The sequence below is a fragment of the Equus przewalskii genome, unplaced genomic scaffold (assembly GCF_037783145.1).
Source record: "Equus przewalskii isolate Varuska unplaced genomic scaffold, EquPr2 ChrUn-12, whole genome shotgun sequence".
Taxonomy (NCBI): domain Eukaryota; kingdom Metazoa; phylum Chordata; class Mammalia; order Perissodactyla; family Equidae; genus Equus; species Equus przewalskii.
Window position 1 is genome coordinate 262,181 of NW_027228749.1, and position 15,635 is coordinate 277,815.

Sequence of the window (15,635 nt, forward strand, 5' to 3'; positions counted from 1 at the left end):
TGCATTTAGGTGACGAAATACAATGCCTGCAACTTTTTTGAATGTTTCAATTATTTTTAAGCAGCAATTGGAACCTAAGCCCCAAGTTCTCTTTAGATGAAAACTCAAAGTGAGACATTAGGTTTCTGAGACAAGGGAGGAGGAGCGCAGGCTGCCCCTCACATCTCACCTCTGCAGCCTGGGAGGTAGATGCCTTGGCCCCTGTGGCCTGGCCTCCCGCAGAGGCTCTTCCCTGCGTCTGGAGCTTGAGGCCCACCTCACCTCTGGGGGTGAAGAGAAGACTCCTGCATGCGGAGGCCGTGCCCAGAGACGTCGCTGATGGGGAACCAATCCCGGAGCCCAGTGAAAGTGCCTACTCCTAGCCCCAGGCCACCGGGGAGTCACACAAGGGCTCTAACTTGGCCTCTCCAGGTGACAGTTCTGAAAGCAAAGGTTCGATTTCTGAGACGCGGAGAGCAGAAGCGCAGACGAGTCCCAGCGGCCCAGGGCTGAACGCAGCGGTGCAGGGCCCCCAGCCCCCAGCCGGCTGCCCATCACCCTTCACCTCTCTCAGCCCGGGGGACGCTCGGGACGCTTTGGGCTCTGAGGCCTGACCACAGGGGAACTGGTCTGTCTTCCCTTCTGGTGTAGCTTTAGCACTGTGTGCGGCAGAGCCAAGGACGTGCTCTTTCCGAACCTCGGTTTCCTTCTGAGTAAGGGGCGCCCTTGGGTCTGAGGGGGTGAGGAGCGGAGCCGGTCTGCGCCCTGATCGCTGACCTGGCTCAAGCGGCTCTCCTGACAACGGCACGTGTACAGGCTCCTTTTCGTGCCCAGACCAGCTTGACCGGGGGAGCACGAGGCTCCGTCTACGTGCCTTTGCCTGGAGACCCGGTTTCTTCGGCTGGTTTTCTTTTGCTCCGTCAGGCAAATGAACCTGTTGTGCAAGTGTGCTGGGAGTGGGGAAGCCAAGTGTGCTTCACAGGAAAGAAGTTCTTGGTTTTTAGAGACATGATACTTGTCAGCCTGTAGAGAATACTTCAGAGACAGATGAGAAGGTTAGGGTCTGTCTGGATCTCAAGGTAAGCGAAGCCAGCCTAGTCCTGCGCCCGCCTTGGACTCACTGACTGTGTCCCGGTCTCCATTGTGACTCAGAGCAGACAACCGAGGCCGAGTAACTGGCCTAGGGCTGAGTAACTGAAGTTGTGCCACGTTTCTTGTGAATGGAAAATGCGGCTGCGGCCGCACCTCCACGCCCGGTCCCCTCCTCTGCTTGTTTTTGCAACACGAAGGTAAGTTTGAGGAAAAAAGAGGTTGTTTCCGCCCGGTTTCGATACGGGGACCTTTCGCGCGTGAGGCGAACGTGATAACCACTACACTACGGAAACGAGGGGTGTTGGAAGACGTAACGACATATCCATGAAAACCTTAGGTCCTGCCACAACCATTCCAGACGCCCACTGTTTTGAACTGGGAGAGGCTCCGGGAAGCACCAGCGACCCCTCAGGCAGGGAGACTGCGGCTCCGGAGAGGCCCTGGCTCAGGGTTCCGCGCCTACCCCCGAAGCCAGGGCCCTGGGACCCCACAGTTTGACTTCGGGGTCCCGCATCACACGCAGGATTTCCACTCCCAGGACTAGGCGCCCCTGTGCAGGAGTCGCCCCCGCTGATCGCAGCTCCCGGAAGCTGCAGGAGCCGGCGGGTGGGTGCGTCTGAGCCCCGGGCGCCCGCCGCCGCCCAGGAGTCCGGACGTCGCCCCTCCGGGGCTGTGGACGCGCGCCTCCGTGGCCATTTTCACAGCCACATAGAGCTATGCAGTCTTGGTGTGGATTAGGTGATGCAGGAGTAAGACGGTCTGTCAGCAATTGCGGGACACAGGTGGAATTTTTGTCCCATCTCCAGGACACTGCGTTTGATCCTCAAGAACGGCGTTTTAATGACTTTTGCAGAGCGGATTTCTCTATCGCACAGACAAGACTTCAGTATAAGAATGGAAGTCACGGAAACAATGGCCTTAGAGGACAGATAGGGAAAAAGTTTTGAGGTAGGACTTGAGCGGTGATGGAGAGGTCTTGACCCTCAGTGGGAGCCAAATGGCCGAGCCCGGGGAAGCTCTGGCACCTCAGGGGCTCCGATCCGGTGGCCATTACCCTTCATTCCCGAGTCCCTCCTGAGAGCAAAAGAGCATCCTGGAGCAAAGCAAGAGCGCAACAGGTTTCCCAGATCCACCAGAAGCAGAGGGTGAGACACAAGGACCAGAGTGGAGGAGGAAAGAGGTTTAGACACAGAGAATTGCAACGGGTTTGTTACCTACACACCAACGGGGAACTGGCTTTATTTAAAGACTGAGAAGGACCTGTCTTCCAACGGCTCGAGGGCTAAACTTTCCATGGAAGTGTGTCTGCCTGGAATATAGTTCAAAGCTAGCTACGATGTGTCTACAGACGTTAGGATGAAAACTATATTTAATTAGTAGTAGTAAATAAGAGATTTGAGTGTTAGCTCACATGCTTACTCATAAAAATGGGAAACAGTTATTAGAATGTTGTCATGAAACAAAGACAAAAACAGAATTTATAGAAGAGGCAGAAGAAAGGAAAAAGAAACCACAGATAGCTTGGGAATGGGGAATTGTATTTATCTTTTCCTTAGGAAACGGGTGAGCAGAAAGGCATCAAACGGCTTGTCTGATGGCTTGTTCTGGTGAAGCTGACAAAGTCATCAGATAAACAATTTTGGCTACTTATAGATGCTCCAAAAATTCTCGAAGGCTTGGCTGTGGAATGAATGGGGTGACTTTCTTTGTGTAATACCTGCCAGTGTCCTTCCTTTGGCACCTCTGAGTCAGTTAAGCCTAATTGTGCTATTTTCCTCATCAGGATTTCTCAATCTCCTCTCTCCCCCTTTTGGGGTCACAATTATTCTCAAAAGAGCAGATTTGACCATGGGCACTTCGGTCTCTCCCTCACACAGTTGGATATCAGCTTAAAGTAACGGTCGTGAGCAACATATACGTAACCAGATATCAGATTGCGGAGGAAAGTCAAAAACCTGAGGACAGCAGAAATATCACAATAAAGATTTTGAACTTACTTTGCATCCAACAGCCTAGGCCAAACCAGAAGAATAAATCTCAATATCACTTTAGCAATAATCGGGTGGCTTTCAACTTTTTTTGTTGTGGTGTAATAAATATAAAGGACCTAATGTGTACTGTTCGAAAACCTTTACCAATGTAAACCGACCTGAATAACTACTGATGTGGTGCCCGGACTGAGGTGTAGCACGTTTCCAGACCCCAGAAAGCTTCCTCGTGACTCTTGCCATGCAAGAGCTCACAGAGTCATCTCCACCCCCACCACTCACCAACTTCCACCAATGTCTGTTAGTTTTTCCTGCCCTTTACTTCCACATAAATTGAATTATAAAGTATGTACAGGGTTTTTTTGTGGGAGAGGGGCGTGGGTGTGACTCCTGTCATTTCAACATTACGTTTATGAAATGTATGCATGTTTTCCACGTAGTTCTTTGTTTCCGTGTGTGTTCCTTGTATGAACATACCTCAACATATGTATTTCTTCTACTGTTGTTGGGCATATGAGTCGTTTGCAGTTTAGGATATTTCGAATTGGTAGGAACAATCTTTTATATGTCTTTTGGTGGACACACTCACACGTTTCTCTGGGGCGGCCCGTTCCAATAGAAATGTAATGCCAGTCATAGGAATTTTAAATTTCCTGGTAGGTGTATTTTAAAAATTAAAATAAAAAAGGTGAAATCAATTTTAATAATGTTTTAGGAGACCTACTGTATCAAAAATATTATCACTGCAACATGAGACGCTAGCAACATTTCAAGTGTTCAGAGGCTACACGTGTCTCGTAGCTACCATACTGGACAGTGCAGGTGTAAGGTATAGAGCTAAAAGTAGAATTTCTGGGCCACAGCACACAAGTGTGTATGTACAACCCTTAGGTGATACTTCCAAAAATTCTTCCAGCATTGTTCAACATATTTATACTCTTACCAGAAATGGATGAGAGTTTCCAGGGCTCCCCATCCGGTCAACATGTGGAATTGTCAGTCTTTTCTTTTTTTTTTAAATCAGGTTTATTGAGATGATAGTCACGTAAATTAAAATTCACCAACATTAGATCACACTACATATTTTTCAATGATACCCTTTCTTTGCAAAGCTGGATTTTGGTGGTTGCTGTGATCAAAAGCAAGTACCATGCAAAAAGTCCATGTCAAACAGGAAATGTAGGTGGCAGTTTGAGAAGCTGTGCAGTGCACAACACCAAGGTATGTGAGTTTCAAACGTCAGAACACTGGAAACAACAAACCGCTCTATTGCACTTTGCAGAGAGTCAAGAGAACACATAAGAATATCCACAGCTCCAGCCACATACCCACAAAATACAGAAATCTAGGCAAACTCAGCAAACAACAACATTCCCCAAGTAAAGTGATATTTATGTGGCCAGCCAATCTATCGGGAGATTAGAGCAAACAGGAAAGAGAGAGAGAGAATTTGCAGGCAATCAAAGATTATTCATTAAATAACAATTTAATATTAGTCAAAGGTTTAAGGTTAACTATCGGTCTTTAAATTGTAAAATAAGCTGATACATATTGGAATGTGAGAATGTTGGGATCATATATTAGAAGACACCTAAAAATATTTATCAAAAGTTGTAAATGGAATAATTGAGTCCTCTGGTTGCTAGAAGTGTAAGAATTTATCCCCTTCTAAAGATAGCGTCTGGAATATTTAATTACTTGAACTCATAACTTTAAAATTTTATCAATTGAAATACTTATTAGAATTAACGTTTGCTTATTTTAGCAGTACAACCGGTATAGGAAATTTAGGAAATTTAACTGAATTAGGACTTTCAAGCCAAAAGAAACCCAAGACTTGTATATACTAGAGTATTATGTAACCATTATTTTCCACATTATGAGAAAATCTGAAGGAAAATACATGATACTTTTTAAACTAAAATTATTAAACCATTCTAATTTTTGTAAGGAGTCACCTTGATAAATAAAATATCCAACATGACATAAACTTGTTCAATGCCATTATATATCAAATATTTAAATTACTTAAATTGTTGAAAAGTATTAAGATTCCTCTCTATCAACTTCATTTCTTTCCTTTTTTTGTACCAAGCAATCAAGACCATTCATTCAATCTATAGCTAAATCATTTATTTTTCCATGTTGCAAATTCAGCAACAAAATTTTTCCTTATGGATATATCACATTTAAAGCATAAGTAGCAAAACATTTTTTCTAGAAATTCTTAATTCTCTTATTTTAAATTTATATAAGTGATTATTACCACCCTTAAACTAATCTGGCAGTAACACCTTTAAAGTTTTTGAGAGCTAATTTGTCTATTCCCTCCAGAGGAAGAGAAAGCATATCGATTTGTCTCTGAGAAAATATATTTACAAAAGGGAAAGATCCCATCAACCTACTGGGCATTCTAAAGGAACTAACTGTGGTATCATTATTTAAGGTGGGAAGAGAGGCAATGACATCTATTAACAGTGCTTACTGGTGAAGGAAATAAAAGGAAATAATTTAGCAACATGAGGTCCTTGAAGGACCCTCATTGCTAAAAATTGGAGTAATTCCATGACGTCCTTTTGAGTCGCGCAAGACATTGTCTTTTCCAGGGTATATATCTGTTCACAAAGTTATTGATTTTCATGATTTTACTAAGGGCTGACCTTACTGCTTATAGTTTTGGGAAGTATTAAATCTTGATTTGTATAATTGTCAGAATTGTTCATGTTGCTCATTTAATTGCTTGTTTGCCATGATATAAATATCTTTTTTCCTCTCCTTTCTTGGGTCTCATTTGAACAATCTTTAAAGAACATTAAAGAAAAATCTTTTAGCTATTTAGAAACTTGAGTTTACCAATCAATGAAAGTTGCCCCCTGCATGCTAGAAATTCAGTTTTCTTCCTGTACTAACACCTCCTTTCATTCAAGCAATTTATTAAAGCCAAGAGTTCCTGTGGAGGGACCAAGTGTATTCAGATCATCCTTATTACAGATACTCCACTTTTTGCAGAAATTGACAACTACTGATTGGGCCCATAAAGTTCCCTCACTGGAGAGACAAGATGTGAACAACTTCTCATCGCTACTGTAAGTGAGCATAAGTGAGGCCATCTTGTTACGCCAAATGGCCCCAGCCCCTCCTCTGTGTGACTACTCACTTCTCTGCACATACTCTAAAAAAATTCACATGCTCTGCCTGAAACAAAACCCCTCCTTACTGCCCATTTTCCCTATATAACTACCTCAAGGTTCTGTAATCCTTGAAGATGGTTTTTTTTTGAGACATTAGTCTGTCATCTTCCTGATCACGTCAGCTAATCCAATTAAATCTTCCTTTCTCACTCCCTAACTCATTGTGATTAATTGGCTCAGATCAAGGAGAGCAGAGTGAACTCATTGCTCAGTATCACTACGGTCTCAAGTACCAGGAAATACCAGAATCCACAGCACAACAGGCAATCAAAAGAGGCTCACAGACTAGATTAGCTGTCATCTACTACCTAACAGGGAATAGATCCCTGTCAACCACCATTAGCTGTCCAACGTACGCAACAGAATCTCTCTGTGTAATGCTCAAACACCCTTCTGTTGTACCTCCCCCTTAGTTAAGTCAGAGGGGTACCACTCCCTTCTTAGAATATCATAGATGGATGTATAGAAAGATTATTGTGTTGGCAAGTAAGTGAAGAAGGGGACATTGATAGAGTTGGAAAATAAATTGGAGAGTAATTTGGTACTGCTTCTGTGGAAGGCAAATTTGCAGGATTTACTGAAATTACAAGCGTATAAACACTACAATTTAGACAGTGCACTTCCAGTTGTCCACTCTACAGAAATACCTGTGTAAGTAGCCAAAGATATGGGAACAAGAATGAGGGTTGCAGCATTATTTGTAGTCATAAAACCATGAAGTCAACTTAATTTAAAAAGCAATATGAAAAAGGTTAAATAAATAATGCACAAACTATGGAAGAAGTGCCTTTGTCAAAAATAATGCAGAGGATAATGATGATTCACCAGATCACAACATTATTGATAGAGCAGTTACCAAATCCAGGCACATCCTGGGGGAAGGAAACTTTCGTTGGCCTCATATTTACAGATGAAAAACCTGTGGCACACCAACCCCAAATGCTGCCAAGGATGTGGAGCAACAGGAACTCTCATTCACTGCTGGTGGGAACGCAAAATGGTACAGACACTTTGCAAGAGTTTGGTAGTGTCTTCCAAAACTAAAAATATTCTTAACATATGATCCAGCAATTGCACTCCTTGCTATTTATCCAAAGGAGTCGAAAAGTTATGCCCACGCAAAAACTTGCACACAGATATCTATAGCAGCTTTATTTATAATTGCCAAAACTTTGAAGCAATCAAGATGTTTTTCACTAGTTAAATGGATAAACAGTGGTCCATCCAGATAATGGAATATTACTCAGCATTAAAAAGAAATAAGCTATCAAGCCATGAAAAACATGAAGGAATCTTAAATGCATATTCCTAAGTGACAGAAGCCAATGTGAAAAGGCTCCATATTGTATGATTCCAACTCTGTGACGTTCTAGAAAAGACAAAACAATGGAGAGAGTAAAAAGATCAGTGGTTGCCAGCGGTGGGGTGAGGGGGATGGATAGGCAGAGCAGGAAGGACTTTCAGGATAGTGAAAACACTCTGTATGAGACTATAATGGCAGATACATGTCATTATAAATTCTCCAAACCCATGGAATGTGCAACACCAAGAGTGACCTGTAATGTATACTACAGACTTTGGCGATTGTGATGTGTCAATGTAGATTCATCAGCCGCAACAAATGTACCACTCTGTTAGGGGATGCTAATAAAGAGGGAGGCTATGCATATGGGAGGGAGACAGGGAGCGTGCGAGGAATCTCTGTACCTTCCCCTCCAATTTTGCTGTGAACCCGAAACGCTCTAAATATTAGTCTTAATTAAAACAAAAAAGTAAGCACAATTGAGAAGCTCAATCTTCCCAAAGTAAGCATTTTGAAAAAGGAATGCAAGTATGTCTAGAAAATTAAACACACACACACACACGCACAGAGAAATGCTGAAGCACCAAAAGTTCAGCTTACTCTTCAAGCCTGTAAAGGGCAGAATAAAGATTTTATCTCACCACACCAGAAGCAGAACTCTGTTTCAGGAGTTCCTCTACTGCATGTAGAAACCTGACATCCCAGCAGACACTGTGTGAGAATCTGGTTGTGGAGGTGTGAGGAGGATAGAGCCCAGAACACAGGAGGGTAAATTGTGTAAGAGAAAAATCCACAGGAGATGGAGAGCAGGAAACACGTAGGACGAAGTTGGAATCCACGGGCTTACGTCCCTGGGTGGGATCGAACCACCAACCTCTCGGTTAACAGCCGAACGCGCTAACCGATTGCGCCACAGGGACTCGAGCGCCTCCGCCTCCTGGTCTCCTTAGGATGTGAGCACCTACTCAGCCCCCAGGATGTGTCGCCCGCCCTGAAGTCCACCTGCAAGTCCAAAGCCTCGGAAAAACGGAGAGACCAGAGCGATGAATCATGCTGTTTGTCGCGTTGGAAACTGGTGCACTTGATGATTCCGAAACTAGAAGGGCAGCAGAACGGCCTCGTCCCGCCCTGCCCGTCACCCGCCTCAGAGGCCAGCGTCCCTCGAGACGCCCGGGTGCGCGATCCCCCGAGCCACGTGGGGGCCTAGGGAAGGTGAACAGCCTGTGGGCTCTCGTGATGGCTCTTGCCGTTTTCTTCATTTTCACCTAAAAGAATGAGCGTTTGCCCAGGCTTCTGAGACGCCTTCGGAAAGATGCTGCAGGTTCCTGTGTCCAGCACCGGAGCTCCACGAGGGCAGTGGTCGCTCCTGTGTCCCTTTGTCGACAATAGGATTTGCCACTCCACAGGACTCTCTACTAGGACTTGTTGAATGAATACATTGTCGTCTGTAGCTTTTAGTTCCATGAAGAATCCTGAGAATGGAAATAATGAAAGGTCTTTCAAAGCGGAAAGTTCTTTCTAAAAGAACCGGACTTCACTCCGGTTAATTGATTTCGTGGGGCGGGCAACGGGAAAGGCCTACGATGCCAGTCTGCGCTGTGGGCTCCTGGTGCTCCACTAGGCCGCTTGTTCTGCGGAGTAGATCCCCAGGAGAGGGAAAGGGGCGGGGCCAACAGGGAAATGGTACCCAGAGAAAACCAGCGGGGTAGGTGGGGTTTGGACAAGAGCCAAGAAACCCCAGGCCAGATCCATAAAGATGAGAATTGGTTTTGGTATATAGCAGAATGGGGAAGGAGGGAGAGAGCTGAAGTGGGAGAGAAAGCAAGAGAGAAAACGACAGAGGGAGGGAGGAAGGAATGGGGGGGGCGGGGAGAGAATTTGTGCTTCCATCCCTCTTTCACTCCCTCTCTTGCCCTCTCTCCTTCTCGCTCTTCTTCCCATCCCTACAGTTGAGAAATCCTGAAATATCCAAATCTGCAAAGAAAGACCCAACCTAATCCGTCCTCAAGAGTATCAGCTCTGGGCTGTAAATCTGGTTCTGCCCTCGTGTGGCCTTGGACAAATAAAGTACACTTTATGTGCCTCACTTCTTTCTTCTGTAAAATGGGACTAATAAGGATATTCTCCTTCATTCTGTTGCTGTCAGATATGCCTGGATTTAGTAACTACTGGATCAATAACGTTATAAGCAGCAGAATCGTGAATATTATTGTCCTTATCTTCTGAATCTTTTGACCACCACTATCCTGATTTTTTTTCACCTTAAATTAGTTTTGTTTCTTCTAGAAATTCCTCTAAATGGAATCAAAGGGTATATGTGCTTTTGTGTCCACTTCTTTCTCTCTGCACAATGTCTTTGAGTTTTATCTGTGTCACTGAGTATATCAAATTTTCCTTTCTTTTAAATTGTTGAGTAATATTCCATTTGTAGGGGACTGGACTTGGCCACGCCAAGATATGTCTCTTTGGCATGAGGATTATTTGGGGCTGGTCACTTTTAAAAAACTGCAAACAGGAAAGAAACTCTGAAAAGTAGAATTTACTTACCCTTTGTTAAGAGACGTTTACATTTGTAAAGGAAATCTCCATCTGTAAAGGTGTCTCCCTCTCTGTACCAGGAAGAAGGGGAGAATGACCTTATCTCTAGAAACTCTTAATCAATGAAGAAGGCAAGGACTTAAATCTGCATAATAATCTTCCTCTTGTTCACTGGACTCTTGTTTACTGTACTTGCCTGGTAAGCTCCCGTAACTGATTCCCCCCACCCGCAACATCCTCCTTTGTCTTTAGCTGAAGATGATATTTAAGGTGGTGGCTTCAGCCATTTTGTTGAGTTGCTCAGGTTGCCTGAGCCTCTCCCATGTATACATGTTATAAAGCTTTGTTTAATTTTCTCCTGTTATTCTGTCTCATGTGAATTTAACTCCTTCTCCAGCCAGAAGGACCCAGAGCGGGTAGAGGAAATGTCTGCCTCCCCTACACATTGCACAGATATTTCACAATTCCTTTACTGTTCTCTTAGACATTAGGGTTGTTTCCAGTCTTGTCTATTGTGAGCAAAGCTTCTATGACAATGTTCTATTACAATGCATTTGTGGATGCATTTTTTTATTTCTCTGGGATAAATACCTAAGGGAGGATTTGATGGAATCAAAAGGGGAGGTGTACGTTTAATTTGATAAGAAACTGCCAAAATATTTCCCAAAATGGTTGTATCATTTTAGAGTCACACCGACAATGACAGTTCTGGTTGTTGAATAAAACTTCTCTTCTTCACCAAACTCGGCTCAGTTTCCTCTGAAATCTCTTCTCAAGTAGGCCCTAACTTTCAAACTTCTGAGTTTGTCTTTGCATTGTCCAATTTTAGCAAGAATCCTGCTAAGTCATTTTAACCAGAATTCCCCCATCCACGATATTTGATCAGGTTCCCCATCCTCCACTGTCCACCAGGTGATACCTGATCACATTGGCCTACCTTCAGCAAGAATCCGTTAGGTTGGTTTAGCCAGAATCTCCCCTTAACCCTGATGTTTCCTCTTAGTAATTTTCCACTCACTAACCTTCACCCTGCTCCTTGCTATAAATTTCCACTTTTCCTTGTATTAAGAATTGAGTTTGATTTCTCTCTTCTACTACAAAGTCCCATTGTAATAGTCTTCCAGAATAAAGTCTGACTTCCTGTCCTTTAACAAAAGTCATGAATAATTTTTTCTTTAACGTGTTTCACATCTTCACCAAAATTTGGTGTTTTCAGACTTCGCAATTTTATTTATTATACTGAGTGTAATGATATCTCAATGTGCATTTAATTTCCATTTCCCTGACAACTAATGATATTGAGCACTCTTTTCTGTGCTTACTAACTATTTGTATATCTTTCTTTCTGAAGTGTCTGTTCAAGTCCTTTGCCCGTATTTTTAAAAATGCATTGCTTGAGGGGCTGGCCCCGTGGCCGAGTGGTTAAGTTCGCGCGCTCCGCTGCAGGCGGCCCAGTGTTTCGTCGGTTCGAATCCTGGGCGTGGACATAGCACTGCTCGTCAGACCACGCTGAGGCAGTGTCCCACATGCCACAACTAGAGGAACCCACAACGAAGAATACACAACTATGTACCAGGGGGCTTTGGGGAGAAAAAGGAAAAAACAAAATCTTTAAAAAAAAATGCATTGCTTGATTTTTAAATCAATCTTTAAGAACTTATAAGGTATTCTGGACACAGGTACTTTGTCAGATTTGTTTCTTGAATATTTAGTCTCTCAGTCTGTGGCTTGCCTTTTCACTTTCTTAAGGGGGTCCTTTGATGAGAAGATTTTTTAAAACGTCAATAAAGTCTAATTTACTATCACTATCCTTTATATTGATTATTTTCTGTTTTCTGTGTAGGAATCTTTTTCTGTGTAGGAATCTTTGCCTACCCAGGTCATAAAGATATTTTCATATGTTTTCTTCGTTCTTTATAGTTTTAGCTTTAATGTTTCACTCTATGATCCATCAAAAATTAACTTTCGTGACTGTGGTAAGGCAGGAATAGAGTTTCTTTCCAGCACCATTGGTTTCAGCAACATTCTTTTGCCCATTGAATTTAGATCTTTATTGAAAACCAACTGACCATGTAAGTGTGAGTCTATTTTAGGTCTCCCAACTCAGTTCCATTTATCTATATTATCTTCCTTATGCTACTGCCCCTGTTTTATTTATAATAGTTTATAGTAAGTCAAAGTCAGGTAGTGTAAACCCACCAGCTTTGTACATTTTTTGCACAGCTCAATAAAATTTGAAATATGTACATAATTTGTAGTCATCACACAGATCAAACAATGCTGTTACTTAGTCCCTTTCACTTCAGTATCATGGCATTGCCCTTCCATGTCCTGGTTGATCCCTTTGCTAAAGATCCTCCTTTGTACCCTCTGAAGAAAATAAGTCTTCAATTGTGTGCAACTACAATGGAGAGGCACAATGTCCACAACACTCAGCATAAACTCTGGATTTTTCCTTAAAACAAAATATAACTCACTTTCTAGGCCTTTTAATCACTTCTGACCATGAAACATAATGTGTTATCTAAATTTTCTGCTTCATTCTTGGGAGATAGAGTTTCATGGAGGGCCCCATTTGCTAGGCTGAACATGTTGAACATGAGGTTGCAAAATGGAGGCTGCAGGAGAGCTGACTCTTTTTTTGCATATGAAGGAAGATGAGAGAGACGTTTAGATACAGTACAGGGAAGAATAGGCTGGAACCAGGAAACTGATTTTAGAGTTTGGCCATGGATATCGCCATGGATAGAGAAGAGGCTGGATGGGCATATAAAGGGAGGAAGAACTTCAGTGGAAACCAGTTATTTAAAGGCCATTTTATGACACTTTATCATTTGTTTGATTTTTCTTCTTTTCATCTTTGTAAAAATAGCAAAAGGTGGACTTGATGTACTTGTTATGTATTTTAAAAAAATGCATATTTAGGGGCTGGCCCCGTGGCCGAGTGGTTAAGTTCGCGCGCTCGGCTGCAAGCGGCCCAGTGTTTCGTTGGTTCGAATCCTGGGCGCAGACATGGCACTGCTCATCAAACCACGCTGAGGCAGCGTCCCACATGCCACAACTAGAAGGACCCACAACGAAGAATATACAACTATGTACTGGGGGGCTGTGGGGAGAAAAAGGAAAAAATTAAAAAAATCTTTAAAAAAAATGCATATTTAAATAAGTTCCACAAACAATGCATTGAAAGTAAAATGGGTCCACCGGACGGGGGTGAGGGGTGTCAAATCTACCTTGCTGAAGTGCCCCTGGTTGGGTGACAGCTTCAACAGTTGTTGCTTTCTTTAGTTTCCCCCACACCTAAGAGTCCTCAGTTCAAAACTCATCAGAAATAATTTCCTTTGCTAAAAGATTTTAAAGTACTCTTACTTCAAATAAGGGTATTTTTTAAAAACTTACCAATTGCTTCCTTGGAATGTGTAGAAAACCCAGAGAGAGACGTTCAAGCACCACAAGACCACGTGCTGCCCAACGAGGGAGGAAGAGCAGCTGCTTACTCGCTGGTAATCAGGCCAAGTTCGTCTGCTTTGGCTCCAGCTATAGACGGGAACTGGACTCATTTTCACCAGCGACAGGAGGACCGGGTCCCAGAGGACTCCGATTTGATCTTCATGGAAATCTCATAGGATTTCTTCCTTTCCCTTTGCTCTGTTTCTACCTCTCCCTTTCTGTCTCTTCAAGATCGTTTTTGGATCCTTACTGGACAGGACTTGGGGAAGCTGACCTTCTCCTACCGCTCTCTCCCTGCCTGCGCGTGCTCGCCGCTCAATCTAACGCGGACGTTACTGCCGGCGGCTGAGAACCGGGGGCCGGAGCACAGCGGTGCTGGAACCCACAAACGCACCGCCCGCACCCGCGCGCCCCGCGGGCTCGGGTCAAACTGAATCAACGCCTCTCGACGCTTCTGTGCAGGCGCCGCTGGAGACGTGTGTGGGGCTCCTGACCCGGTGAGAGGGGCCGCGCTGAGGGGGCCACTGGCCCTGGAGGACAGGACGGGAAGAGGCTGATGTTGACGGGCAGAGCCAAAGGAAGTCTCAACGGCGGCCCAACCCCAGGATCCCGAGATTAAAGGTCTCAAACCCTAAAGTCTTAACGGACGAGGGTTGGGAGTTGACTCGATCTCCACGCCTTTATCAGGAGATTCGTTTGCCAAGATCAGAGACTAAGAAAGAGAAAAGATTGTGTGGACTAAAGTCCGCAATTAACCAGAGAGGAAACACGATTTTGTGACAAACTGGATGTGTGGTGTGAGAGAAAGACCGGCGTCAAAGAGAACTCTGTGTTTTGGTCTGAGCAAACTCATCAACTAAGGTAGGTTCAAAGTACAGGCGCAGCGGGTTTTAGGGGAAAGACCTGGAATTTAGTCCAGAGCCCTGGGGCCTTCCTTCAAAGAGTTTTCCATCCTAGCCGTCTCCGTTCCTGCATCCCTCAGGGTCCTTTATGATGTTGGAGATGCCGGGGTCTCACCTGGACGCCTCTCCTCCCACCTCCTCCTGGCAACCACGTCCGCTCCCAGGCCCCGGTGACCTTCCCTCCACACGTGGGTGCCTCGCAAAGATGTGTCTCCAGGGCAGTTCTGAGGTGTCACCCTCCGCGACTGGTGGATCTGGCCGGCCTCGCGGCAGATCACTGTCCGGCAGAGCACTAGGCCTTTCGTGTGGGGCTCCCCTTTTGGAAAAAGCTGGGAGGGAACAGCCTGTGGGGAAGGGATGGGAGGGGAGGGGAGGGGAGGGGAGGGGAGGGGAGGGGAGGGTGGGTGGCACCAGGGAGCCCATGCAAGTTGGGCAGTGCCAGGTTCTGGATGCAAAGGACATTTACTATCCAAGAAGTTGTACTCGTTACTATTAATTATGAATTTTGTCAATAAAAACTCTATGGAAATTTGCTTTCTTTCTTATATGTACCTACATAATATCCTTGCTTTTGCCTCTTGGCCCTCAAACCTAAAATATTTACTCTCTAGCTCTTTACAGAGCAAGTTTGTCGAACTCTGCATGAAATTATGCCCAATACTTCCTAGAAAAGATACCCAGTAATTTCTTTTACCTATTTTCAGTCTTTGAAAATTTTCCTGATGACCACCTTTCCTTTCTTGGCTTGAGGTATTTAGTATTTGGTTTGTTGTCGTTGCAGTAAAACATTAATACATACTATGCAAAATAAATGTGGATTAAACTATTTAAATTCAGAAATGAATAAAGGATAACATTGAGGTAGAAAATTGTATCAACCTGAGCTTGGAAAGAACTTTTGCAATCTGATATGATCAGCTACTTCCTCTGGGAAAACAATAGCACCACTGATAAAATGTTGATAGATTACAATGAGTTTAAGAGTTCTTTCTGAGAACTCTGGCTAGTTTATTATCAATTTTGGGTGAAGCCAAATAATCTTGATCCATTTTCATATAAATCTAACTGTCTTTATCCAGACATTCTTTTTTTTTGTATTCAACTTAGCATTGATTACCAATGACTTTTTATATTCTCTATCAAGACACAAATATTTGAATTGGCTTACGCATAAGCTTCTTCTATCGGGATC

General features: G+C 43.8%; 1 long non-coding RNA gene and 2 other non-coding genes across 3 annotated transcripts; all 3 read right to left on the bottom strand.

The window, feature by feature from the left end:
* Positions 1-1,291: 1,291 nt before the first annotated feature.
* On the bottom strand, positions 1,292-1,364 carry TRNAV-CAC (transfer RNA valine (anticodon CAC)). Its single transcript has one exon. It is a non-coding gene; the product is annotated as a tRNA-Val (tRNA).
* A 3,068-nt stretch (positions 1,365-4,432) lies between these two features.
* On the bottom strand, positions 4,433-13,946 carry LOC139081513 (uncharacterized). Its single transcript, XR_011536662.1, has 2 exons — positions 13,491-13,946; positions 4,433-9,025 (listed from the first exon to the last, which is right to left on the bottom strand). It is a non-coding gene; the product is annotated as an uncharacterized lncRNA (long non-coding RNA).
* On the bottom strand, positions 8,400-8,473 carry TRNAN-GUU (transfer RNA asparagine (anticodon GUU)). The gene has a single exon. It is a non-coding gene; the product is annotated as a tRNA-Asn (tRNA).
* Positions 13,947-15,635: the final 1,689 nt, after the last annotated feature.